We start from the raw sequence: 26,316 nt of genomic DNA on the forward strand, positions 1-26,316 counted from the left end.
TATCTGCATCAGCAAAGCAGATAATCTCAGCCTCTCTTCATCTGGAAAAGGTGCAGAGGAAGAGCACTAGCAGACAGTTTGTAGTTAAGGATTACTGTGAAGTTCTCGAGGTAGGAGACAACAGTCAGGTAAGCAGAAAAGGTCCCATGCTATTCTATGTTCCTGTGCTGTCACTTTCTTCACAAAATGCTTGACTGTGTGTAAGCACTTTCTCTGAAGGTTTTGGCTCCCAGTGAGTCAATATTTCTCATAGAGAATGCAAGTCCTCTTAAATTCCATTATTATTCTTTTTTAGCACTTAGCATCTCTTTGAAATGCTTCTTTTGGGTATGTTAACATGCATTCAAGCAGCTGATAGTCCCTTCTCACAGAAGGAATGGCCCATCCCAGCAGTTTTGCCTGACATGCTTGGGCAGGCATTGTGTTGAAGGACCCAGCGGGGCTTTTTGCTGAAAGTCTGATGCTCTTTGAAATTTGGCTACCTATATATTTTGCTTAAATTTCAATTTGATCGAAAGAGATCTTCTCCTTGCAGAGGGCATGCTTCTCTGAGTCTCTGTGCACTTTTGGATTTGGTAGATGCCACCTTGGGGTTCAGAGAAGCAGAAGGCATTTCCCAAATTGAAAGACATCATTTATAGTTCCTTGGGACTCTTCCTGGACTGTCCTACATTAGCAATAAATACAATGCATGTAGTAATAAAAATGATGGCAGTGGATCAAAAGTATCTGCAAAGCTTCTTCTGTGAGCATCCCATGAGCGCTCTCTCCTCTGCACTCACACTTCTTTTAGCAACTTTGCTCAGAACTGAGCTTTTGGCACAGTCATTGATACACTGCTTTGTGAAGTTGTAAATTATCAACTAAAAGTGTGGCAATACAGAATTAAAAGCTTGTTCATCAGAGATCTTCTTTGTTAGTGTATGGCACTGAAGCAAATTGTGCTCTGACAGGAGCGCTTGTGCTTTTTCCGTGTCACGGGGGAAGTGAAATCCGTGCCAGGCAATGCCATGTATCAAGCCCAGGAAGTTGCAGGAATTAACAAGAATAACTTCTTTCATAGTTAAGATCCCAGAGACTTTACAAAATCCCTGCAGCATGGTATTTAAATGAGATACTGCAAGAGTGCCAAATAGAAGTGGACCTGCTCCACTAATGAGGGCGCGTTGTGCCAGCTCTTTACAAAGAATTGTGTGTTTCCATCCACGTCGAACCAGCTCTATGGATAGATGTGGAAGGAGAAGGCAGAGAGACTTTGGCACAGTTCATTCGTTTCTACTCACCTTCATCTCATAAAGACTGTGGATCATGTTAGGTCTAATCCTGAAAAATACAAATGTTTTATGTGAGAATTGGATTGCCCCAGGGGGAAAAAACTACTATTCAGATTCTAACCACAGGCCCAAAACATAACATAATCTCAGATTACACTGTTGTTTAACAGCAATAATATTATTGACAGGAAAACTGTGACCTTCAGTAGGTTTGGAAGTTAAAAAACTGATTGTGATAGTGATATTTTAGGACTACTGAAGTACGACTTCAGGGTATTTGTATGCAGATTCAGACTGCTACAGTGTACTGAGAGCATCCATTTGGGGGTTTCCTGCTTATAAGACAGGAAATTTTTTTACCTCTAATAGCATTTTATTTTTCCTACTATTAGTCCTTTTCAGAAGTACTTTATCTGGTAATTTAATGAATCATTACATACATCTCTGTGTTTAAATTACATTCCCATACAACCAGCATCCATCAGTGTTGATGAGAATTCAACAGTGCGTGCTGTACCTTAGGAAGAGCTGGCATCTCACATTCTCATTAGGAAAAATGTATCTAGAAATTATAAGTGCTTTTTCTACAGCACATCTCCATATGACTTATTTGCTTCCTGGTTGTCTTCAAAAGCAGCTGAAAGCCTCTATGCACCTGTTTTTCCCTGGTACTTACATCAACTTCTGTATGAGAAAGGAGGGAATAAATGTTAAATTGAAGATATTTGTTTTATTTATGATTGCAAGTATTCTTTGCTTGAAAAAGTTCCAGAGTCTTTCATCTTCCGTGCTAAGTGGAGAGACAAAGAAAGCATTCATAGACAGGGCGCATGTCACATGGGGCAGTCTAATGGCATTAGAACAGTTCAGTGAAGCATTAATGAATTTACAGTGATGACAGCTCAACAGTGCTAGGGTTTAATCTACTCTGTGGTAAGTGGTTTTCAGAAGTACCCTCAAATACAAATAACCAGTCAGGACTTTTGTTCTTTTGTTTTCTGATAAACATAATCAGGTATTTTTCTTTTGAAGTAGTCAATTTCTTGCTTGCTGTGTACCTGATCTTTCCACAGCTCATGTCATACCTCAAACTGTTCTCAGCATGCTCAGATGAGACTTGAGCTATTCCAAGCACCTACTATTTAAAATATTTTTTCTGTTCTGCCGATAGTTTACTGTACTCCATACCACTAGCCTCAACAGCTTCTTGGAATTAAGATTCCCCACAAAAAAACCCTTGCACAGAAAAATGTGTTGTATGATCTTGTCTATAATGCCATACTTTTATTCCAGCTCTGTATTCACACAACTTTCTTTTCACCATCATACTTCCTTTCTGTCTCATATCCATGTGCCTATTCTTGTATTTGGATGAGGTGGACATGTAAGGTGTTAAATCAGATAACAGTGGTTTTCAGCAAGTTCAAGAAGACCAAGTGTGAGGTCCTGCACTTTGGCCCACAACAGCCCTATGCAATTATACAGGCTTGGGGCAGAGTGGCTGGAAGACTTTGTAGAGGGAAAGGACCTAGGGGTGCTGGTCAGTTCTCAGCTAAACATGAGCCAGCAGTGTGCCCAGGTGACCAAGAAGGCCAACAGCATCCTGGCTTGTATCAGGAATAGCTTTGCCAGCAGGAGCAGGGAAGTAATTGTCCCCCTGTACTCAGTTCTGGCAAGACTGCACCCTGAGTACTGTTTTTTTTGGGCCCCTCACTGCAAGAAAGACATTGAGGCCCTGGAGCACTTCCAGAGAAGGGTAAAGAAGCTGTGAAGGGTCTGGAGCACAAGTATGATGGGGAGCGGCAGAGGGAACTGGGATTGTTTAGTCTGGAGAAGAGAAGGCTCAGGGGAGACCTTATCACTCTCTACAACCCCCTGAAAGGAGGTTGTGATGAGGTGGGGATTGGTCTCTTCTCCCGCATAACTAGTGATAGAGCGAGAGCTAATGGCCTCCAGTTGCAACAGAGGAGGTTCAGTTTGGATGCTGTGAACCATTTATTCTCAATAAGAGTGGTGAGGCACTGGAACGGGCAGCACAGGGATGTGGTGGAGTCACCATCCATGGAGATGTTCAAAAAACATGGATTTGGTACCAACAGACATAGTTTAGTGGCGGGTGAATGGTTGGACTAGATAATCTTAGAGGTCTTTTCCAACCTTGATGATTCTATCATTCTATAATTCATGAGTCCAGGACAAGATGTGAGTGCTTGCTGTTTACAAGAGATCTTATCCTGCCTCACTGTCATTGCAAAGGCTGTCACTGATTTAAATGAGCATGGTGACACAGCAATTTCTGCTGTCCATTTCCAAAATATGAGAAAGGAATGTGTTGGCCTAGAGAACAAAAATTTATGTGGAATCCTCTCCCCTAAGAATGGTCATTCGTTAGTATCTACAGGTCTATCCACAAATTAGTAATTTCATGTAGAGGCCCCCTCATAAGGAGCACTGTGAGTTCTGCTCTTGAAGCAAAGCATAGTACTTCCAGTATTTCATAAATGCCTGTGTTCTTCAATACATCCCATGACATTTCTGCGAAGAAATAGGTGTTCTTCCAAATGCTGTAAAGATAAATACTCTAAATCACATTCTCCCTTCTAAGAAAAACAAGTAACTATATTGGAAACAGGCAAGGAACATAAAGGAGAGAAAAACTGTCTGTCTCTGTAAGTTTCCTGGGATCTGCCAAATCTCACTGAAGCTGGACTTCATTTATTGAGATGAAGGCGTGTTGGAGTGGAAAAGATGACAATCAGAAGTGGAGATATACTGCAGTCTGTGTCATTCTTGCAGTGTGGGTAAATACAATTAAGCTAGACTTGCATTAGTTTTCTCCAGTACTAATACCAGAGAAAATAAGCAGTGCAGGGTACAGTGCAGACTAGCTAATTGCATAAATACTCAGAGATCTGGAAAGATTGGTACAGGGCAGCAAAAGCCTTTGCGATCAGTACCCAAGTCAGCAAGATCAAAGTAACATTCATAGCAGCAAGAGTTCGTTAACACATCAGTAAGATCTATAATTGCACGCCAAATGCGCTTATAGCAGCTTTGTTACTCAAAGAAAATGTGCTCTTAGGACACTGGCATGAGACAAACCACAGAAGCAAGGCAGAAGTGCATCCACAGAGATTTATGTACTCCCCAGACTGCTTGCTGATTGATTTCAGTGGGACTTCTCATGTCAGCAGAGACTGTGGGGAGAAGACAAATCTTTCCTTTTTCCATCAGAAATGCTTTGAAAATCAACAATAGAAAGAAAAAAAATCATATAGGATTGATTGCCTTCATTAGCTTCATTTCCTCATTTCAGTAATATTATTAGCTATAAATCACAGAAGCACAGTTTCATATGTTCTTATTAATATCACAACTTCCTCATCCCCTCATCGCTTATCAGATTCATTCATTGTACGCTGGAAATCCCAATAAAATTACCTAACTGGAGACCTTATGGCACAGCTGTATCTTTCCGTATTCCCTGCTTCTGTTTGTTTGTTTTCATCTTACTGTCTTTTGTTAATTCTTTTGTTGTCAAATTGCATTGCAGAGTATGGAATGCTTTTCTGCTCCTTACCATTTCTCATACATTAAAAATGCATTAGGGAAGATATCAACTACCTCAATTTCCTTTAAAATGTTTTCTTTCCCTCATAGCCACTGAAAATAAAACTCATGAATGCGTTAATTCTAAACAGAGTAGGTAATGTTTTCTCATTTAATAAAAATGCAGGCCAAAACTTACTATTGAAGTATGATGTAAAAATTAAAAGAATAGTTTGCTTTGTGCGCTTGATATTCAAAATAATTCACTGGTGATAATAATCATAACAATAATAGGCAGCTGAAGTAAAAATGAAATGACCTTGCCTATTTCAAACCTGGGAAGAAAACGAGTTTTCCTGGACAACCGAAAACAGCTTTCAGAAGCAGTTTGTCTCTGTGGAATTGGTGCAGATGTCGTGCTGTTACATATTCCTTCTGTTCAGTACCTAGCACACTGGGGGAGATAATTTTTTCACATGTATTCCCAGCCCTGCTCTATTCCCTTCGAGCTTTGCAGGATCAGCACAAAAGGTCTAGAAAGTAGGCTGGAAAAATCAGCATCAGGTTCTCCTTGAGAGAAGGGCTCCTGAACTGCTGCAGTGCCAGCAAAACCAGCTGCCTGCCACTAGCAGCTCATTTCTCCTCTCCAGTGCTCTGGACCAAGGTTATGGTCTCACCTGTGTACCTCACAGTAGGGCAGCCTAGCCCTTCAGGTGTGCAGCTTGTGAGAAGTGTCGAAACATCTGCTATCTGCCTCGGAATCAGGTGATAAAAGACCTTTGATATCTTTCTGTTTGGATGTCAGGAGTCTGTGTGCACCTGCAACCTGAAGACTTACATGGGAATTCTTGATAACTTATTAACAATAGGAGACTGTGATTAGGTATGTTACTATAACATGGGGCTTTATTCAGAGGCAGCTCTTTATAAAAATTACATAAGCAATGATTCCACAGAGTAGTTGATGTTGGAAAGGACTTCTGGAAGTCACCTGGTCCAATTCCTCCTGAAGCAAGGACACCCAGAGCAAGGTGCCCAGGCCCATGTCCAGGCAGCTTATGAAGATTTCTGAGGAGGAAACTATAGCGTCTCTGGGTAAACTGTGCCGGTGCTCCATCACCCACACAACAGAGAAGTGCTACCTTGTATTCAGAGGTAAACTCCCGTGTTTCAGTTTGTACCCATTGCCTCTTGTCCTGGTGCTGGGCACCACCAAAAACAGCGTGGCTCCATCACCTTCACACCCTGCCTTCAGGCATTTATAGGTATTGCTGATTTCCCATGGATCTTCCTCTGGAGCAGGCCGAGCAGTGCCAGCTCTCAGCCACTCCTCACAGCAGAGGTTCTCCAGTTCTTTCATCATCTTCATGGCCCTTCACTAGACACTGTCCAGATCTCTCATGTACTGGCGACCCCAGAAGTGGACACAATGCTCCACATGCTCACTAGTACTGAGGGGAAGGATAATTTCCCTCAGCCTTCTAGAAATACTCCTCTTAGTGCAATCAGGAGACTGTTGGCCTTCTCTGTTGCATATGTGTATTTCTGGGTCATATTCAACTTTTTGGTGTAGTAGCATTTTGTCTTTCACAAGGTCCGTCTGAGTAATTGAGATGTTAAACAATAACATCCTCACTGTTCATACCACTGCATATCTGTGGTGAGTGGCCACTTTGTTATGTGGTCAGAATCCTTTCAAACCAGCAATTAGGCTAATTTTCAGTCCAGGGCTGTATTTAATCAATTTGACAGTGTCAAAAACCTTACTAAAGATAAATATTCACTGCTTTCCCTTCATGCACTAGACTAGTCCTTTCTTCATAGGCAGCTACCGGCTTTGTCAAGAATGATTTTTCCTTCCCAGACCTGTGCTGACTACTCCTACTCTTTGCTTTTCATTATTTTTGCAAATGGTACCCAGGATTTTTTCCTCTATTCCCTCTCAGAGCCTGAGATGAGGCTGACTGGCCTTCCAACTTGAAGAAAGGAGCAACATTTGCTTTTTTCAGTCCTCAGGAACCTTCATACTGTATTGATGTTTCAGGGATTGTTGAGTGGCCTCGTGGTGACTACAACCAGATCTCTCAGTACTTATGGTTGCATTCCATAATGTCACACAGACGTCACTGTGTGTGCAGGTTTTTAAAGTCTTCCCTGACCTGATCCTCCAACAATGCTAACTTTTCCTTGTTTGAGATGTTTCTGTGAGTCAGAAACCTGGGATTCCTGAAAGTTGGTCTTACCATTAAAAGACAAAGAGAAAAGGGTACTGAGTAGACTGGCCTTTGCCATATTCTCTGTCACCAGGTGCCCTGCACCGTTCAGCAGCAACTAGAATCAGCAGTTTCTAGTCTCTCCTTTGTTGCTGACATGTCCTTAGAAATGTCTAACTGCCTTTCACATCTTCTCCAGATTATATTCCTGGTGGGCTTTGGCTTTCCTCACCTACTCCCTGCATGATTAGGCAGTGTCTATTCCCATATCACCTGACCCTATCTCCACCTCATGAATATTTATGTCGTTGAGTTTTGCCAGGAGCTTCTTGCTTATTCATGCAGGCCTCCTGCCTCGTCTCCTTGACTTCTTACACGTGGGAATGGACCAGTCTTGAGTTTGGAGGAGGCAGTCCTTGAAAATCAGCCAGCTCTCCTGGACTCCTCCTCTCTCCAAGATGATATCCCATGGGATTGCAACTGCCCTTCTGTGTTGTCCCTCCTGCAGATATCAGCATTGTCAGAGTCTTCCATGAGGACCAGGGCCAGTAAACAAGACATTTTTTCCAGTCGTCCAGCAGAGGCCTGATGATCTGCTGCTTCTTTTTTATCACACAGTCCATAGCAGATACCCACACCAATGTCACCCGCGGTGGTCTGCCAGCCAGCCTAGACCCATACGCTCTCATCTGGGTCATGGCAGAGCTCCATGCATCCCTGCTTCTCTCTAATACAGGACAACTGTCCCTGCTCGTCATCCCAGGCTATCCTTCCCAAAAAGCCTGTACAAAGCCACTGCAGCACTCTAGTCATGTGAGTGTGATTTGCCATTACTTTGAGATTTCTAAAAATCCTCGCTTCATCCACTGAAGAATTCGAAGGTGAGTGGTTTTCTTTTTTCATTTCCCTTTCAAACTGCACTGGCAATGAACAGAAAATCCATTTCTCAGTACCATTGCAAAATGCATGTGTTATGGTCAAATATGTCCTGTGGTGCTGTTAGTTTTGCAACAAAGAAATGTTTCTATCAGGTGGTTCTTATCAACAAAATTAAATAGAAATGATAAATGGATTACTAATATTTTTCTGTGAGCCAGTTTTTAAATGGGTCACATTGTTCTTCTCTTTACTAGCAACCTAAAATAGAAGTTATTATATCAACAGCGGTTTTCACATAATAGAACGCTATCTGAAATTGAGTTTATGTAATGTTTTTCCTTGAAAATTCAGGCTATAGTAGTATACTTATTGTAAATTATCATCATTTACTTTTTATTTTCTATTTAAGAGCAATATTCTTTACAGTAAAAATTGCAGTTGGAGTTCCGACTAAAGAAAACGATCCCTTGGTACAGACAATAAGGAAAATGAATGCTTATGTTGACAGCACAGCATTATCAAGGTTTCTTTTCCCTCTGTGGGCCAAATTTTCTGCTAGCATATTTGATATAATTCTATAGGCTTCAGTGGGACTGCACCAATTTATGTAACGGAGAATACAGGACCCTTTTTTTATTATTATTATTTAGATTGAACTAAGTAAAAAATAAGGATGGAATCTAAGTAAAAGCCTGGCCAGCATTTTCTTTTAGAAATCTTAGATTTATGAGGCTATTTCTGAAAATCAAACTATGGTTCATTTCTCCCTGGAGTATCCTGCAGATGTGCAGCTGCTCTTCAGCATCAAGGAAAATATGAGCCTCACGCAGCCAGGCACAGATGGCCCACCCAGTGCACGCAGGGCCAGCCAAGTGCCACCAGCACCTCAGAAGGGGTGGAATGCTGAGGAAAATGGAAATTCAGATGTGTGCAGTCGTTCAGTACAGCTCAGATTTGTGTGTCACCCCAGCACTGGTAAAGACAGTCTCACAGTGCCGCATGCAGCTGCAGAGGACTGCTGTTCTGAAAACAGATTTCCTTAGTCTTATGAAGCCAGCTTCCACTCCTGCTCAGCTCTCTGTTCAGGATCAGGGGGCATTCGAGGGTTCTGCTTCAGTGGCTTGCATTAAAATAGGGTTAGGGTGGTCAAAATCATTTGCAACCTTTAAGTACACAGTAAAGGAAAATAAAGAGGTTTTTCCACCACCTGCTGATTGGAAACTAAGTGCAGGAGAGAACAGAGTATAATACAAGGTACCAAATATGCCTCGTGCTGTGCACTGAACTCTTCAGGGATTTCCTCAGAGAGGTGAACTTGCACAGAGATCGGTGAAAACCTGCACCTTCAATCTGTTTCCTATTAAAAAAAATACCTCTGAGTCTCTCCAGTGTGCAAGTCAGAGCTATCTGAAAGTCATGGGGAAATGAAGAGCTGAAAGGCTAAGAGTCTCATGCTTCTTTTTCTTTTTATATACTCTGTATTCCCAGAGATCCTATGGGAAGCATAGGGCTTCAGCACAGGGACAGCCAGAAAGATTCAGGGCTTTTAAATTAGTAGCTTGTTTAAATCCCAAGGCAAAGCAGTTGTGCTAAATTAATCTCTGAAGCCTCACGTGAAATCTAGAGCCCCTGAGTGGTGCAGATATTTTGAGGTGATCTAATTGTGCTTGGAGAGAAGGGAGAGATGGGCACAAGCAATGCTGTGCTCTGCGCTGCAGTTGGCTCAGCACACAACTCATTGCAAAAAGCTGGCATGGGCAACACAGCCAGGACACCAGGGATCAAATATATCCATGCATCTATGAAAATTAGTTGCTGCACTCTCCATAGGATAGCAGGCTTGAAAAGCATACTAGGAAACTGAGGACAATGTGCACAGCAATTTCAAGAGCTCCTGGAAGTGTTGTAGGGATGGAAAAGAGCAGGAAAGGTTGCTGCTGCCAATGAATAGCTTGTCTTGTATGGCAGCTGCCTCTCATGGAAGTTTTTTCAGTTTTTAAGTGGGAATCTGAGGCACTCTAGTTTCATTTTATGAAACTCAGTCAGGGTCCATTCGAGGGAAGCAGTGCAAGAACCCTTACCAAAGCACAGGCTAAGGCTGGGCAGCAGCAAGCAAAAGCATCATTGGGGTAATACAGCATCTCTTCATGCATCTGACGCTGAAGAACAATGTAGGGGAGGAGTACTGTGTCTGTCTTCATCCCCTGCCAACCTAATGCAAGCACTAAGAGTGTGAATTCTCAGGGTATTGTGAATTTAATGACTGTAAGAAAACAAGAAAGGAGTAGAGAAGACTTCCAACTTGTTGCTGGCAAATCTGAGTATTGCAATATGTTGGTATATTCACCTTCACCGGGTGAATGGCGCTGATACACCAGGGAGGACTTTCTCATAAAATTCCTAAGATTACACTTCTGTTTTTATCTATTTGCATAAATGAAGGAAACATTTTTAAGCGCCGTGCTTAATCCAGAAAAGTAAATGAATAAGCATTTTGTTTGAGACTCCTTCAAGATGAGATTGATCATTGTCCCATTGCCACAGGTCAACTTTTGCCATGGAAAACTCCAGATAATCTTCAGCTGCATTTCCTAAACAATTAACAGGATGGACAAAGCAAAGATAACAATGCACACTTTATTTTCCAAAAGCAGTTGTCAGAAGGAAATGAATACCAAGTGAGTTAACTCATTAGAGCATGAGAGCACACTTGGAAATGCGAAACAGATTGTCTGGAATGATTTCAATCTAGCACAAGGTTGATACCCTTGTTGAGGCATGCCAGTGTTGTAGTGCTTCAGTTTCAGAAGTGTTCATGGGTGCACATTCTGGGTTTTGAGCCTTGAAGTAATTAATTACATGACTAAAACACCACATATAGGAGCTACGTACACGTGTATTAACCGCAAGGGCTACGTCCACATGCATGGACACACATACAAACACCACACACGTTGACATAACAGCACTTTACAATACAAACAAAAAATGCAATTTCCTTGCTGATGTTAACTGATAAAAGCAACAGGCATGTTGTATTCACGTTAGATACATTCTGTCTTTAAGAAGCTGCGTCTGTATCCAGTGTAAAAACACAGCAGTCATCCGAAGGCAACAAGGTTCCTCTCATGCCTGGTTTGTAGAATCATAGAATGGTTTGGGTTGGAAGAGACCTTTAAGATCACCTAGTTCCAGCCACCTGCTATAGGAACACCTCCTCTAGACCACGTTGCTCACAGCTCCATCCAGCCTGGCCTTGAATACTTCCAGGAAGGGGGCATCCACCACCCCAACTGGGCAACCCGCTCCTGTGTCTCACCACCCTTGCTGTAAAGAATTTCTTCTTGATATCTAGTCTAAATCTACTTTCTTCCAGTTTAAAGCCATTTCCCTTTGTCCTGTTGCTATGTGCCCAAGTCCCTCCCCAGCCTTCCAGTAGGCTCCTTTCAGGTATTGAAAAGCTGCTAAAAGGTCCCCCAGGAGCCTTCTCTTCTCCAGGCTGAAGAGCCACAACTCTCTCAGTCTATCATATGACCAAGAGCAAACTTCTCAGAAATTGGATTTTAACATTTGTCAACCGCAAGCTCTCAACAAAGCCTACTTTCCCCTAGTAAACTTCCACCTATCTCTCTTTCAAAGTTAAAGGATTGTACTTCTGTGAAGACTGTGGAACTTTATTTAGCATACCAGATACCACTGCAGCACTGCTAAAGTAATACAGATATTTATAGGTGTCATTAATAGGGTATACTTAAGAGCTTTGCTTCTTTTTTATCCATAATGGGACAATAAGCTACAATTAAAGGACTTAGGGTCTATACTACAGAAACATTTCCCGTCACATGTGTAACACAACATACACTATGCAGAGACAGCAGGCAGCCAAAGCAGTTCAGGGTATTTCTTCACACAGATGGCAAAGGTGCAATAATACTTCTCATAAACATACTAAACATAAGCAATTCAAGCAGCACTATGTAACATATGCTTGTCTGAAAGGAAGATGAAAAAGGCAGGAGGAAAGCTTAATTCATCCTCTGTACCGCCCATCATTTTTACCTCATTTACCTCATAGATAACACAACATGCATAGCAGGGGCTATGAAGCCTGCATATGTTGAGAAAGGGTGGCCTTCATCAGCACTGTTTGCTGCACAGTGTGTGCTCTCAGATGGCTGAGATGGAAGGTTGCTGCCACAGACTGCACAGCATCTCTGCCTGCATCCAGGCTATGCTAACTCTCAGTTGGCCGGAGTTATGAGGAGAAGTTAAATGTTTTCGTGTGAAGCCTGTATTTATCCTGGTGGCACAAAAAGAAGAATCCAGTTAAAATCAAATTATGTAGCTTCCTTCTCCAGGAGGAAATTGTTACTGCGCAATATGGACTAAAATAAAAGTCCATGAATCAGTGATCTAATTTCATTTTGCAAAGAATGTATGCCCAACACTATATAATGATGGTCATAATGAGAGCATGTGAAAATTTACAATGTATAACAGTGTACAGTGTCTTTATCGAAATCTTGTTCGTTTTCATGAGAACTGTGGTTATATGAACTGGCTAAGCACAAAGCAGACTTTTCTCATCTCAGAAATATCAGCTGTACTGGAAGGAGGTAAAAGAGCAGATCAGTTCAAGAGACCATGTCTGCACTTGTCCTGTCTGCAATATTCCGTATCTATCTTACATTGTGGGAGTTATCCAGATGACACTGCCATCTTAATCCTAAATTCACATATTTTACACATGTATTTTTTCATTGGAACATGTTAATAATTATAATTATTTTATGTTCTTGGTTTATGAAACCAAGAAACATCAAATAAACACGGTAACAATTATCGGTGCTTTATTCCTGCTTTTGTTGGATCTCTGAGAGTCACTTGACAACCCAGATGAGGGCTACTCCTGCAATGTTTGAAGAACCAGTTCAGCCATGGGTTGATGTCAGCCACGCTAATCAAAGCTCTTTCACTTGATAACTGTGTTCATATGTTGCACTGCACCACTGAGACTTGTGTGGGCAAGCTCCACAGGACACATAGCCCATTTGACATCAGCTTTATTTTCTAGACAATTCATTTGAAGGTATTAACTCAAGCTCTGATGTCACTCTGACTTCTCAAAATCAGATTCACTCATTCATAAACCCAGATTTCCCCCTTCCTCATAAGAGGCACAGCACACTGCTTTGCCCATTTTGGAGCAGACAACTTGAAGCAAATTTTCATCATGCTGTTCAGTTTCACATCACTGTAGCCTCACAAAGGAGAGCACAGAAGCAGGATGAACACACCTGGAGATCCTGCTTCATTTAACAAGAGCCTGAACCCTCCTGAACCCCAGCCCTCTGAGCAGCAGGCTGTGCACCGTGATCTGTGCAAGCGTGCATGCACAGGTAGGGAAGGAGAAGGTGTTGAAATCTGCTCTGAGCCAAAGCCAGGAATCCAGGATTCATGGGGCCAGGCAGATACTTACCCAAGTTGGTTGTGTAATCTGCTGGGTAATCCACAGCCCTGTGAAGCAGAGGGCACTGAAATGAATTCCCCATCTTCTCCTCAGCTTTATGTTTTAAATGGAGCTGAAGCTGCCATGCTCCATACTGGGTTTCTTACTGCCTAAGAATCAGGCAGCTTGGGCACCACAAACTGTTAATTTGTGTAAAAGCGGTACAGCCTTCTGGGATCATGACTTCAAAATATCCAGCTGCAGCAAAATGTGCCTTAAATCACATGCTGTAGCAGAACCTTACACACTTGAAGCTTTTACTGGCATATTTAAGGCCCCATAGCAGTCTGGGTTATTACTCTTGGACATAGATGTTGCGTATCTGTTGTGCTGTGGATGGCTTCGTGTTATTTTGGATCTCATCTTAGGCACCTATAACTAATCAAACCTCTGCTGTTAACTCCTGCAGTACCCTGGCACTTCAGGTTTTCTACTGAGTTGTGCAGAGAGTTGCAGTTGTGATGTCATATGGTCACAACTCTTCTTTTCCTTCAGTATTTGGCTTTACTGTGATAATGACTGTTCACCACAGGAGGTGTTGAAAATCACTTTTTTAAGCTGTACTGGCCACTCTCCTATAACAGGATTTGCCACATCCATACTCACATACGCATGCAAACACAAATACACTTAAGCTTTTTTATTGCGCATTAAAAGGCTTTAGGCAAGCCCCCAGGCCACAGCATTTTGGAAATCAAAGACATAGGTGTTTGGTGGAGGCCATCTTGCAAATTCTTGTAGAAGAGATGTGCTATCCCAGTTCAAGGTGAGCTCCTTGCAACTTGCCAGCTCTGCTTACAGAGTCCAAATCATGCACATCCTCCTCCTTTCTTTTGTTCTGGCCTAAAGCAGCTCTCTGAGATCAACCTCATTCATGCAAACATCCCAAAGAGAAATGCTAGGTTTAGCTGACAGATGCATAAAGTCTCTGTTGTCATAGAACTCCGCAGTGTCTGTTCTGCACCAGATGTCAAAGAATGCAAATCTGCAGCCGGCTCTGGTGTTCTCCAAATTTCCTCCTTCACAGCTGTTGTTTTCCACATCCACGTACATGGAGCCAAATTTTCAGAAGCAGGAGCAGACCCCAGATCCTTATATTGATGTGAATACACGTTTGTTTATTTGCTTGGAAAACGTCTGTTTGAGTTAAACAGCAGTGTGTTGGTGAGTGTATATTTGAGCATGCTCAGCCTCCAGTGTTGGAAGCTGCCATGCTCTTCTTTAAACGTAATCTCTTTTCAAAAAGGTGCTCTGGAACTGCTGTTGTCTCTGAATTTCTCTTTGCAGTTAAATAGGACTCCCACTGTGCTGAGCCCTCTTGGGCACTGCGGAAATAAGAATCATAACCATAGTAATAAAAAACAAAAGATGTGTAATCGTGAGGAAGTATGGAGCAGCATTTCTTCAGTTTACTGTGGGGCCTTTGCTGGCCACCCCAGAAACCCCTCAGGAAGGGAAGCTGTAGCCTGGAGCTGTAATTACGGCTAAAATTTTATTCTTCCTTGCGTAAATATTACCTGCACGGCTTTTTAAATGTAGTCAGTGAGAGCCACTAAAATTATATATCTGCAAGAACTGAACCGAGGTGAAATTTTTCTTTCTATTTAAACAGGGGAAAATACCTAAAATGGGGAGGTAAGGATGATAGCAGCACCCACATTTGTTCTCCTGGGCTTCCTTTAAATGAGTTTTGCCTCCAGTGGCCTGAAGTGTTATTTAGATTTCATTTCCTTAAATAAAGACAGTATGCCAATAGAGGCCTTTCCTCCCCCCCACCTATGTAATGAGCTTCAAACCACTGAGTCCTCAGTTGGGGAAATAATAATTATAAACGTACCATATGTTTGTTTACGTGAACTTCGAATTTTCAGCCCAGTCACTAACCTATACTTGAGCAAGTTTGTCCATCCTAGCATTGAGACACCCGACTGTGTTCAAAAGGGATGAGGTTTCACAAAATCACAGAATCATGGAGAGGCTGCAGCTGGCAGGGACCTCTGGGTCCATCCAGCCTAACGCCAAGAGCAGGGTGTGCAGGGCCATATCCAGACAGCTTGTAAAGGTCTCCAAGGAGGACACTCTACACCCTCTCTGGGCAGCCTGTGCCCATGTAGAAGAAGCATTTACTGATGTTCGGAGAGAACCTCCTCTGTTCTATTTGGTGCCCGTTGCCTGTGGTACCCCATGAACAGAACCTGGCTCCATCACTTTTGGATCCTCTCTTTTTATGTGATGAGAGGAGAAGTACTCAAATCACAGGTATGAGTTTGAATGAAGTCCAGTTGGGACATCGAATATAAATACCTGATTTTTAAGGAGCGTATAGCACATACTCTCTGTACCGGTGCAGCAATGGCAATGAAAATGTTAAATGTTAAATGCACTTTTGGGCAGTCTAGTAGTATTCATTTGCTATTGTTATTACATGCATATCCATACTATCCAGTTTTCAACATAGACAATAGTATCAACTTAGAAAAGCAGTGATTTAAGATAAAGGAATAAGCGATATCTGTTGATTTTACAATAAGCAAGGGCAGAATATTCACCTATCAGACGAGATGAAAGGAGGGAGAAGAGTTTAAAAAACTTTCTTTGAAGTGATGTGACCCGGCACAAATAGCCTTGGTGACATTGTAAGAGCAAACAACTCCACCATTAACTACAGGTACTTCATGTCATTGAAGAAACCTGTCACAGGTTCAACTCGATCTGCCCAAGCAAATGAGCTGGCACCTGGGGTGGTGGAGCTTGCATTTAATTCTGAGCTTCTGAAGGTAATCCTGGGTATTCTTGTAAGTATCACCAGGTTGTATGTACTTATATATTTGACTTCAAATGACATTCCTGTGATAATATCCTAATGAAGTGTTTTGTACAGTAATTAGAAATGTTTCTACTGAGTTACATTTTCAGGCTAGCAACTCTTTTCCTGAAAGAACAGAAGGGAATTACTGCTAAGGCAAATATAAATATTTCTGAAATTGATAAAGAAATACAAGTTCAGATGTTTAATAAGCTATCAAGGGATGACATTTAGAAATGAGATCTTGTAAAAGGAACGTTAAAAATATTGAACAAATATTGAAAAAATGATCAGTGCTGAAAAAGGTACAGAAGCCAGGCAGATTTTCAGATTGTCTGCACCACCAAAACCACACTGAACATGAGACTACAGGAAGTTGAGTCCCATGGTGTGAAAAGTCAGCAGGAAACAAAGCGCTAATTGTGCCCAAAGTAAAGCACGAGAGGTAATTTAAAGACCAACCTCTGCTTGTGTTTGGATTTTTGGGGGGAAAAAGTCCTTCTAAACAAGCAGGGAGATAGTTATTCCACCTAAACTAACAGCAGTGTCACCCATAAAAATCACTGGAAAGCAGTACTGGAAGTAAAGCAAAGCCTTTAATGCATAGGAAACAAATTAAGGATATCTGTGCAGAAAAAGCCTTCTATCAAAGCCTGCCCCCTGCCACTCACACAGCGAACACCGCATCTGTGGGAAGGGAAACGCCTGTTTTCCTTCAGCATTGCTCTCCAGGAGTAAACACACTGCTGGAGATCATCACCTCTCCTGACTCCCATGAGCCCCATACAGATGGATGACTTAGCCCTGCAGTGCTGCTCTGGGGAACAGGGCCACTGGGAACAGCCATCATTCATTCAATACATGCTGTATACAATTCCTCTGGATTAATTATGTGGTATGTCTGCTTTATGTTCATTATCACAGAGATTTATCTTAGAAGCAACGCCCTCTGCTTGGAAAAATAAATGCTTCTTCTTTGCTTCATTACCTAATAGCTGGAGGAGTGCATTATCCTGGGAAAACATTTTTTTCCACTTACTCGGCTTAAATATTTTATGACCATTTTCCTTTCTAGCTTTCACAATAAATACAACAAATACATGACAGACACAAGATGTGAAGTCGTCACCTATATGTATAATTTAGCATATACAATGAGTTCTCACCTATTTTCATTTTGATATTTTATAAATTGCACTATACTGCTTCCATTGGTTATTTTCATTTACTTTACCCTGTCAGTGCTTAGTCTGACTACAGTCAGCCTCTATCTCATATGGATTCCAGAGCAGATTTTGGGTGGTACAGCTTTTATAACTGTACTTTCTGCAAAGAGATTCCAGTGTTTGAAGAGGCCTTCAGTTACTACTCTTCTGTGAGGATTGCTGCAGTGACATCTCAACATAATACCTCTGCTGCTAATGGCAGAAGATGGTAGAAGACTTTTTTTTACTATTAAATGGTACACACTGTGTAATTCTGCACATAAGAGTACAAACAGCTTGCATAGTCCAGGTACTCTAGCTACATCAGCTGAAAGCAAAGCAAGTCTAAAAGGCATCTTAGGAATGCACCAGTTGAACATAACCCTGAAAACTCATTCCCACTGTCTTGTTTTGTTTTGCCTCTGTTTTCAGGAACACTGATGGAGGAATGATGGCAATGGGATCACCTGCGTGCATCAGCTGCATGGAAACACCCAGGTGTGTACAGGGAGATCAAACCGAGTCCTATGCACATTTGATCTAATGCATGAGCAGGTTTTGCTCCCAATCCTGAACCACTTTGAACAGTGACCATACACTTTCTTTTTCACCTAACCTCTAGAAGAAGATCCCTGCTCAGCCAAGCTGGCCTTCTACCCCAGCTGCATGACTTTGGACATTATGGAATTGCTTGGTAAGAGGTGGTACAAAAAAGTGACCAGCACTGCTGGATCCTTATGCCTTCAGAAGCAGTTTTCATAGAAAACTTGCCAAATAGTTCCCTGAGCAGCATGAAGTCTGCTTTCCCCATATCCAGTGTTAACGTGGCACTTTTTCTCCTATCACCAAAGATTGTATGTTCACCAATCTCATGGTCACTATGGCCAAGACAGGCTCCAGTCACCATTTCACCCGTGAGACCTTCTCTGCTTACAAGCAACAAATCTAGGAGGACACCTTTCCTAGTTGACTCCCTTGGTATCTGTAACAAGAAGTACTACCAAAGACATAAAAATATTTGTCCCTCTGAAAGATCTCAGTCTTATCCATGAAATCTCTCTCTTTGTTGTACTGGTCTGAAGCACAGACTGATACTGAACGTTTCAGGAACTCCTCCAACCTTTGTGAAACAGTTAAATTTACTTTGTGCAGAATATAAATGGCATCAATTTTGAAAGGTCAAGGTATGAAATATTATGTTATTGCAATACATTTACTGTACCCACTAACTCTCACCATCTGTACATCACAGACATCACTGAACTACCACATTTTCTCTGAAAAAAAAAAAAGAAGAAAGGTCTTCAGAAAGCAGTATTCTCTCAGAATCTTGCAATCCTTTGAAGTTTGTTCTCTTTCCAAGGAACAGTTATAAAAGAGGTAAGATTTAAGTCCCCAGCAGAGCTGGGTAAATAACTTTTTGTGTAAAGTAAATGAATTCTGGGGGCACTGAAACTTGGGAACTTGGGGTACTATCCACACATAAATATCCACACCAGAAACAGAGAGTGATGCAAATTTAAAAAAGCCACAATATTTAAGTTCCATGTTTTCATTTTCAATGAAATTTCTCAATTTGAAAGCACTGGATATTTTGCTATGGTATCTTTTAAACAAAATATTTGAAATCATGTTTTTAAATACCACTCCCTTTGTTTATTGTAATAAAATAATCAAAAGGTCTTTGGAAAGTTCCAGTATGTACTTCCCCAAATCCTCAGACTATATATGTTTTTTCTCCTCTAAACAAAACTGATTGTTCTTCAGATGACTTTCTCATGGTGTGTAATATGCTGGGCTGCTGCTTGCACTACAATTGAATTTACTTTTTAGAACATTTTCTGAAATATGCTTTAAAGATAATTCATTTGACCTAAATATTATCTAAATCCCTGAGCCTGTTGCCTCCTATTGGCCAGCCCAAGGCCCTCAGAGACATCAAAATCTTAACTGGAGATTAACTTGTTTGAAGGTGGTCCTAGATTTATTTCAATTAATTACACTGACCTTTAGAGTATATATAGCAACTAATGCAGTGCTTGTCATATGTTTTTTCTTGGTTCATTTGCATCTTTGCTAAGTGAATAGGAATATTTAGAGGAATATTTTCTGAGACTGCTTATTGAACCATGATACTGGGGAATTTTTTATCATGAGCACACATTTCTTATGTCATACAGAGAGGTATGACAATGATGCTGTTATAAAGAGGAAGGGAACAGATCCAAGTTATATATTCAGAAAATACTACAGAATGCCTGTTTGTTTTGTTTTGTTTTGTTTTTGTGGTGTTGTGTTGTGCTTGTTTGCAAGCTTGGACAGATCAGTAGCTCTGTGAGAACGTTTCTTTCTATCAAAGAGTGACTTCTTGCTTTATGACTTCTTGCAAGCTAAGGGATAGTAAAGCGCGGCCTCTGTGCCAGCTGCACCACTTTTCTTCCACAACATCCAGAGAAAACATGCCTGTATTACCACAGGCTGCCATCAGTCAAGTTTTAGTTGCTGTAGTTCCTTTAGCTAACATGTAGAATATGTTCTCACAATGTAATTACCAAGCTCTGTCTTGCTAAGGTAGAGAAATGTCAATGTTTTTTGTGTAATGTTGGAAAGATCTGGGAAGAGATATTCTTCTTCCTGTTGAGCTTCTACATCAAAAACATCACCACACTGTAATTCAGGGTGATGCAATGTAATGTGCCATAACTTCACCAAAAAGGTAGTCAAGGAAGTAAGCTCAAAGTGACATAATTCACTTTCAAATATTTATTTCAGTGTATAACTTCTGTTCTTATTTGTAGAAATGAATATGAGCTCCATATCTAACTTCAGGTATCCAAAGCGAAACGTTCCTTAACATTCCTTCCAAGCCCATACCCAGTAATCCTCACACAAAGACTGACCCATACTTCATTCTTGGTTTCCTCTCCTATGAGGATAAGCTGAGGGAGCTGGAGCTGTTCAGCCTGGAGAAGTGAACGCTCCAGGTAGAGCTGAGGGCTGCCCGTCAAGTATCTAAAGGGGGTCTACAAGAAGAAAGGGGACAGACTCTTTACCAGGGTTTGTTGTGATAGGACAAGAGGAACTGTCTTCTAACTAAAAGGGGAGTTATTTAGACAGGATATAAGGAAAAGGTTTTTTACAATATGGGTGGTGAGGCACTGGCACAGATTGCCCCAAAAGGTGGTGGGTTCCCCACTCCTTGAGACAGTCAAGGTCAGGCTGGATAGGGTTCTGAGCACCCTGATGTATCTGTAGGTGTCTCTGTTCACTGCAGGGAGTTGGACCAGGTGACCTTTAAGGATCCCTTCCAACTCAAATGATTCTATGATTCTATCACCAGCCCATTTTCCTTGCTCCTTACATCATTCTCATGGCTGGAATCTTAGCTTAGTTGGGTAGATAGAGTTGTCAGGGATTTACAGAAATGTGTGAACAGTTCATGGCAGCACCTACCCTATATCAATATTCACTGCAGATCAGCTGGTAGGAATCCCACCTGGAAGATTGCAATGACTAAACTGTAAGAGTTGAACTTATTTATTTTTCTACCCATATTATGCAGCTGACAAATCTGCATTTTATGAATACAAAAACCCATAAAGTAAAGAATGAGTGTTCGATCTTGACTTTGTTTTCTGTGACTATGTTTCACTGTAAATTTAGGATCTAAATGTTCCATCTGAATCCAGGCAAACACAGATTCTTTTATTATTTCAGGAATTCTTTTCTTACACCTTGATCTACTTACTAGTCCTGGAAAGACTTTTTATCTGAAAAGTATTCATTTTTAAGTGAAAATGTATTCATTTAGTATAGAAAGACTCATAATAAATGTTTTGTTTATAAATCTGAAAGTAGGTCACCTTGTAGGAACACTCTCAGATGGTAAAACATCCCAAATGTCCAGATATCACAAATTCTTGATCTATCTGGTAGTTCTCATTGTTATTTCTTGTCCATTCCTCTCTACTTCTGGCTAGAAAACAACTCTTCTTCCTTGAATACCTCTCCAACCATGGCACTATTCCTCATATAATCTACTGTGAACATGGCAATGGCACAAGAAGTGTAGCATGGCTGGGAGCATCTTGCAGCACCATTCATGATTCTTTTATCTCAAGATTCTCATTTCCTAATTTTGTTCCCCCATTTCCTGCACCCATATTGTGACAACCAGCTTCAAAGAAAACTTGAGGCTACAGATTTGTCTCTCCCCGATACTTACATGAAGATCTGAGGATAAGAGGAACTTCTCTAAGAGAACAGACAGGAAATTCTGTACTAACAGAAGTGTGTGAACAGTGTAACTCTCCTGGTAAAGCTTCGATAGGACTCATTATGCAGACAGTATAAACTATTACAGGAAAAAAAGAAAAAAAAAAGAGAAAAAAGCTATATCTGCCTGAGCCAAAACAAGAAGTGCATCACTGAAGCTGTGTATTATGCATGAGGTATACAATGCTGTTGAAAATTGATTTTTTTTAATGGTGCAAAGAGAACTAGCATAGAATGAGATGTGATTTTAAATTCTTAGCCTAATATCATTGCTAATTTTAATTGCTATTAGAAGAACCTTGTTTTCCTCTAAGGCATTATGTAAAGAATCATTCCAGCCCAAATATGCATGGGAAATGTTCAAGAGCCATTAGAAAACAAACAGTGAACATGAAAACAGCAGCAGTAAACTAGCCAATATCCCTGGCTATGAAGCCAAGATGTGGCTGTTCAGCTATCAAGCAGGCGTTAACAGATGACAGATAAGTAATTATTCAACAAAGTTGGACGAAAACCACTTAAAAGCATCCAAAAAATCATGCAAAATAACATCTGAAATGTGATGAACGAGAAAAATTACACATAGCATAACAGCATAATTTCTGTGTAATATTCTTAATTATGAAATATTAACATTTCAGCATCTGAGGTTTTAATGGCTGTTTGGAATCCCATTTCTGACGCTGAGTACCGCACATTTACATATAGCTGGATCTGTACACAAGTCTCCAGCCTGTGCTGAGACTCAACTTTGGCACAGTGCCTTGTGGGAAAAACAGCACAAAGGCAGTTGCTTTCTGTACCTTGCCTGGACACCTCTCTGCACAGTCAGGGCTGCCCTGTATAAGAATAGTGTCAGTCAGGAGCTCTTACCACCTTGCAGGAGATGACCATCACATAAAGGGTTTTTGATGGCACGTCCTTCTACTTCCCTGACCAGAGGAAAGCCTTCACTGCTGAAGGGAGAAAAATTATAGATTCTGTGGGTGCTCCCATCCCTGGAAGTGTTCAAGGCCAGTTGGATGGGGCCCTAGGCAGCCTGATCTAGCTGGGGGCATCTAGGGGGATGGCAGTGAATGGGCATTAAGGTCCCTTCCAACACAAGCCTTTCTCTAAATCTCTGATTCTCTGATTCTAAGATTTTCTGACACTACTGAAGGACAACCAATGGGATTCTGAAAGCAGTGCCTGCAGAAGATAGTGGCACACAGATGAAAGGCAGCATTTTGTAATGGCTGGGAATTTAAACACATCCAACTAAAATATGCGAAGCTTTAAGCAAAAAGGAAAAATTCTAGTTTAAATAATATAGAAGTAATTGGGATTCAACAGTGAAAAAAATACTACACAGCTAAACTAGAACTGGCTAAACATGCAAGTAGAGCTGGTGTAGCTCCTTCGTAAGGCTTACAGACTAAAATGCTTTCTTCATAAGTATCCACTGCAAAGTGTCTTACCAAGAAAGGGTGTAAAGAAGTGGGAGAAAAAGTGTACAACACAGAGTAGAACTCAATAGCCAAGGTATTCTCTAATAAAGGACTGTCCTATATTAAATACTCATAGAGAACCATCCAAAATAGACAGATTTCATGGCAATTTGTAAATCAATTACTTACTTGTTAATGCTGCTTTGAGGACCGCTTTGGACATTACACAAATGCCCAAAACAATCAAATTGAGTTCAGTAGCAGAGAAGTGCCCACAGCCAAGCAAACACATGTGCCATGTGTAGAACAATTTCACAAAACAAGTAACTATATGGAATCAATTTAAAATCAGTTAATTTGAAGTAAAAGTGCAGCTTAAAATATCCCAGGAGATAGGCAGGTGCTAGAACAGTTGCCATATATGCTGTGTTTTGAGTGGCAGGAACAATTTGGTTACAACAATTACATTTTAATTAGTAACAAATCAAAGATCTGTAATAACTTATGTGAAAGGCGTAACTACAGACGAGAACAAATCCTGGCCTTACAGCTTGAGCAGAAGTAAGTGAAAAGCAGAAAGTATTAGTCATAGCACTTACAACACTTACTTTGAAATATTTGATGGTGTGAGAACAAAACTGAATACTGGCAGAAACATTTCTTTTTGGTCTTATTGAGCAACACAATTTTTTGTGTGTGTGTTTAAAAGGATGGAAAAATGTTTGAACTGAGATACAATATTCTTAAGTCATGAAAAAAAATCTGATTTATGCCTTTTATTATTAAAACATTATGTGGATATAAATAAGAACCATGATTGGCAGTGGCTGGAAAAGAAGTCTGTTGTTAACTCATTAATTAACTGCATCAAGTACTTGTTTGGAATTGTAGCTAAGTATTTCAGAATGGATCTAATGACATTACTTTCATTGTTTGATGCAGATATACATATTTTACCCCATGCCCCATCGCTCAGATTTTTGCATATTTCATAGGAATATAAGATTGGAAGTCCTCCTCCCCTTTAGTCACTAAATACATTCCCTGCTAACTGAGACGACCACGTGAATAGTTTGCTATCATTCTGTTATTATTAGATACATTAGACAGCTTCCTTTTTCTTTTCTGTTTTTTTTTTTTAAACAAACTTGTCCCAAGAAGCTCTGTAAATCTCATTATGTTAAGTGCGCTGCCAACACTCATCAACAAAGGGGAAAGACATACGATAAAAACAAAAACAGTTATCTTTTAGCCACATGTAAATTCCTGACATGACTGAAGTTGATGGGTACTCTGCCATTTGTTTGAGATTTCACCCTGCAATTATAGAAAGAAGGTGTTCCCACTCCTTCAGGCTTTCCTCCTGGAGTCATAGAAGCATAAAAGGAAGGATGGGATTATAAAGCTAGGTTCATACAAAGGGTTTGGGATTTACAAACTGAGTCTGAAACTCACCTACCTGATGCTTTCACTTAGCAGCTCTTCCACTCCAGAAAGCCCACAGTTTCCAGATTCCTAATTTGTGCCTATTCTGGGATGCACCAATAATTACTTACACACTCAAAGGAAATTCCCAAACAATGAGACTACCACTGTATTTTCTTCCTTGTGAGACCTTATAAGACTGATGTTCTTAGACCAACGAAAAAAAAAAAAAAAAGCTGTTTCTTCTACAAAATTAAGGACAAAAAGTATCTTTTGTCCTTACCTTTTAATGTCCTCATCTTTTATGCAAAATTTGAAGGTTAAATTTCTCATCCAGGATAAACGAGATTCAAGGTTAAATCTCAAGAAGGTTTGATCAACCTCACCCCCTTACCAAGGGAATTTATTATCACCATGTCTCAAACAAGTCAGAGTGAACCTCAATTAGCCATCTTAACTGTCTCCACTTTGCAAATCGTAATTCAGGAGGAGTTCAAAGCCTGGAAAGATCTGAACAGTCCTAAGTCCATTCAGCTGTTTCATACAGTATGCAAAAATGTGAAGAAGAAACTACAAAACCTGGACTCAACTCTCCCAGCACCACCACCTTTGAAGATGAAAGAAACAAGTTTGAATGCAACAGTGAATGCTCCACATCATTAAATTGCACTGGCTCTTCCTCTTACCTTCATTAGGGATTTATGAGAAAGGGAGACTCCAGTTTCAGGAGAGAGGTACTGACATTGGAGAACCTTAATGAGTGAGATTCGTGCTTATTTGGGATTTCTTACCACCACTGTGTGTTGAAGGTGGGTCCCATGGACCCCACTCTTGCATACCTCACTCTCCATATACAGAGCACAACTGCCTAACTGTTGAAGTCTCTGCATTGAAAAAATGGTCCCTGAAAATTCTTCAGTTGATGGTGGACTCCCAGAGCATAGTGATGCACTGGAACAGGTTGCCCAATGAGGTTGTGGATGCCCCATCCCTGGATGCATTCAAGGCCAGGCTGGATGTGGCTCTGGGCAGCCTGGTCTGGTGGTTGGCGACCCTGCACATCGCAGGGGGGTTAAAACTCGATGATCATTGTTTTCAACCCAGGCCATTCTATGATATGATTCTATGACTCTGGTACAGAGAATAAAAGAAAATAAGCATTTAAAAAAAAATAGATTTCCTTCCTTGCCTCTAAAATTATCAATCTTACTGATCTAATGGGATATAATAATGCCAGTGTGCAACTGGACAGTTCAAGAATTTTTCTGGGAAAGTTATACTTCTGGGACTTGCATAAATGTTTTTGCATTCAAAAAAACATGGAGCTGAGGAAGTATTTTGGACTGAAAACCAGTATTTCCCATACACAGAATAAGTCATAGAGACTCTCTTAGCCAGATGCAAAACAAGCAAAATATATCAGCTGGGAAACTTGTTTGAACTGACAAGTTAAGGTAAAAGATGCTTGTGTTTGTTGTCTTCTGAACACAATAAAAGTCTTTCAGTTTCATGTGAGCAGATACTGGTTTTCTCATTTCACTGTGTTATGCATTTGTAGTGCTGAGATCACTTTTGCACAGCTGTCTCATGGGCAGAAGAAGGAGCGCACAGTCTTCCTCTTCATGAGTTTTTGTTTGTTCTACAGATGTAACGCTTTAAACTGAAAATCTCCTTCATTACACCTGAACTTTGTGTCCCATGATTTTATCTCTGGCTGTGGACATCTTGGCTCTTGATCTTCTCTTTGTATCCTA

The 26,316-nt window shown here is 40.8% G+C and overlaps 1 long non-coding RNA gene across 5 annotated transcripts; it reads left to right on the top strand.

Moving 5' to 3' along the window:
* LOC128091268 (uncharacterized) lies at positions 1–26,077 on the top strand. 5 transcript variants are annotated; one of them, XR_008211322.1, is made up of 5 exons: positions 1–128; positions 17,868–17,933; positions 18,058–18,129; positions 18,688–18,815; positions 24,882–26,077. It is a non-coding gene; the product is annotated as an uncharacterized LOC128091268 (long non-coding RNA). The 5 variants fall into 5 exon arrangements; XR_008211320.1 differs by adding an exon at positions 7,382–7,917 and having other exon boundaries at positions 17,868–18,815; XR_008211319.1 differs by having other exon boundaries at positions 17,868–18,129.
* Positions 26,078–26,316: the final 239 nt, after the last annotated feature.

Source organism: Tympanuchus pallidicinctus, unplaced genomic scaffold (assembly GCF_026119805.1).
Source record: "Tympanuchus pallidicinctus isolate F22 unplaced genomic scaffold, pur_lepc_1.0 scaffold5, whole genome shotgun sequence".
Lineage (NCBI taxonomy): Eukaryota > Metazoa > Chordata > Aves > Galliformes > Phasianidae > Tympanuchus > Tympanuchus pallidicinctus.